Raw genomic sequence first — 3,207 nt, forward strand, 5'->3', positions numbered from 1 at the left:
CACACAGGCCCTCGCGTGTACACACCGTGTATACTAACTAAAAATTATCACAAAAAATTCTAGAAAAATTCATACATGTACTTTCAATAGTATTACATCTACGTGCAAAGTCGCATCTTCAAATTCATTCTACATAGAGAATAACAAAAAAGATAAAATTCTGACAAAATTATAACCTTAAAACTGTCAGATTTTTTGTTTTTTTTTTACGGCTAAAATATAATGAATTTGACGTTAAGATTTTAACCTTAGGTGTAATACAATTGAAAGTATGGGTATGATTTTTTCTAGATTTTTTGGTGATATTTTTTAGTTGGTGTACACGTGTGTACACGTGAGGGCCTGTGTGCATAGAATATGTTGCCCTCACACCACACCTCTCAGAGCTTATCAACAACAGAACCTGAACATTTTTTTTCCTCTATGGAGTAGTGTAAAATAATAAATGCACTCTCACACTGTGACACGTGTTCTGCTCCCGGGCCTTAGGTTTTTTTCTTAGTGATCCATCATTACAATTTTCTTTTTCACGTACGGCAAAATTTGGAATTATGCGTAACTGACGTATATAAGCAACAAAGAGAAAAAACCAAAACTAGAACAACAGGCACTAAGACGTGACCGTGCTTGACCAGGTGGGAAGCCATTTAAGCGCATCCCCACGAGTTTTAATTTCTGAATCGATTCAATTTGTCCACGATCGAGCAGTAGCTGTACGGGTACGTGGTTCGCTGTTCAGATTATTGTTATTTGCGCTTTAAAAAAATATTAATATTATTTTTAACCATATCATTTTTCGATAAAGTTATTAAAAATATATCTATATTTAATTTATTATTAAACTTTGACAATATTATAAACTTACTAAAATTTTTGGTATTATCAAAATTTGGTAACGTTTATTTTGGCTGAAATTGGAACAGCCTCTCCATATTGGTTTTTTTTTTTCTTCACCCCGTTCACGTCCAGAAGCACAAATTTTGACGTACAGTCGGCGTCTACCCCGTCGTCGCGTACCGAGTTTTTCTCCCCTCTAGTTGACTTCAGTTTTCCCCTGTCAATCGCCGACCTGTCGATTGATCTGTGATCATGACTCATGTGCTGCGGACTACTGGTACAAGGTAACTTTTGATTTTTATTCTGGTTCTAATTAATTGGATGGTTAGAAAAAAAAAAGAGAGATACATCGGACTCTTTAGAATTATTCTTTTGAAATTAATAATATAAAAACACACATTTTAGGGATAAATTCCATTATTAGAACTTGGGTTAATAGACTGGAATAATGTTCTTCTTATCCTGTTTTCCTTATCCTGTTTGGTTTTCTTTTTTTTAAGTTGGTTTCTTCAAACTTTTAACTTTTCCATCACATCGAAACTTTCTTAAACACATAAATTTCCAACTTTTCCATCACATCGTTTCAATTTCAATCAAACTTTCAATTTTGGCGTCAACTAAACACACCCTTAATTTAGACTACACTCTTCTAAAGTGCTATATTATAATAATTGGTTGTAACTCTCTTGAGCAAAGGCCGGTATATTTCATTCCATTATCTTAAAAAAAATAAAACTTGGGTTAACTAATGTAATACAAACTAAAACGTCCTCATGATAATACCACTCTCATAAAAAAAGGAATAATGATGTAATTTTCGGCTACACATGAATAGAAAGAGCGTCAAGAGACAATAACCTCTCCTCACTCTCCTCCCTCTGCCTGACATTAGCAAGGGACTCTTCACAAAGAGGAGGGTCCTTTGTCCTATTTGTTCCAACAACACCCATCTTTGACTATTAGTTTAATATTTAATTTAATTAATTTTGAAATTCTAAATTAATATTTAGCAAGTTGTAGCAAAGTGGGCGTAGTTCAACTAGTTAGATTTCTTATGGTGTAAACAGCACACTCGGTTTCAAGTCCTAGACTTGAAACGAGTTCTCTCATTTATGGCCAACTATTATTTTAGTGATAGACGACGTACCCATCGACGTATGTGCGTTTATAGGGGAAAGTGCGTGCACGTAATGATATATAATATGTCTTTATCATATTATTGAGGAGTTAATATTGAAAATCTCAACAATAACAATTCTGTGCAACTTACGGATGAACAACTAATAAAGCTAACCAATATATTGGAAATGGTAATCAACTCTATCATTTGCTCTTCAGCTTATCAGGCCCTGTTTAGATCCTCCAAAATGGTAAAAGTTTAGCCATTTTGTAGCATTTTTTGCCATTTTGGATCTAAATACTAGTAGCAAAAGTTAGCAATTTGGTATTTGGCATTTGCTAGTCCATAGTAGCAAATTGTACCAAAAAATGCTTTGGGACCACTCCCTCTCTCTTTCTCTCTCACTTTAGTGCTAGAATGGCAAAACTTTAATATGCATCTAAACACCAACTAGTATTTTTGCAATGCCAAAACTTTTGCCACCAAAACTTTTGCCATTTGTCATTTGCCATTCCAAATGGATATAAACAGACCCTCAGTTGTAGTTAAACTTTGAATTCTAAAATGAAATTTTAGAATTGATTTTGATTTTTTTTATTGTAGTTTATTTTTCCAGTATTGGTTTTTTAAATTGCTAAAAAAAAGATAAAAAATTTATCCACATCATGTTTTTTTCTTTGGTGTGTCGCTGGCTAGCGTTATACTAGTTTATAATCAACTCTAGACGAAATGATGAGACTACATATAAGCAATGCTAATGAATAAAGTTTTCAGGAAAAAAAAACATGTTTTTAAAAGTATAGCACAAACAATTCACTCGATATTCTATTATCCGTAATAATCCTATAATGGCTGAAAAGAATGCTTTGAATTTGGGAACATTATTTGTGGCTCTATGCATCACCATTTCGTCCACATGCTAGAGCTAGATAATAACAAAACTAAACTGAGGTCCTAGCCGTCGGTTGGTTACAGATCAACCGATCCTGGCACTGCATACACATGAACAAAACTACAAACACGTCGGTTACAGGCACATGGATGGATGGATCGATCGAGCAGTAGCCTAGACAATTGCAGCCATGCTTGCATGCTACCTGGTCGATGGATGGATCGCTTTAGCTCCCTTTAGCCTTTACGATCAGATGGCGCCCACGAATTCAATGCGTTCACAAGCCATCTCGCTTCGCTCCCGCGAATAATTGCGATCGCCCTCGTCGCCGTGATTTGGACGCCGGCGAGCGATCGAT

The sequence above is a fragment of the Oryza glaberrima genome, chromosome 3, assembly GCF_000147395.1.
Source record: "Oryza glaberrima chromosome 3, OglaRS2, whole genome shotgun sequence".
Lineage (NCBI taxonomy): Eukaryota > Viridiplantae > Streptophyta > Magnoliopsida > Poales > Poaceae > Oryza > Oryza glaberrima.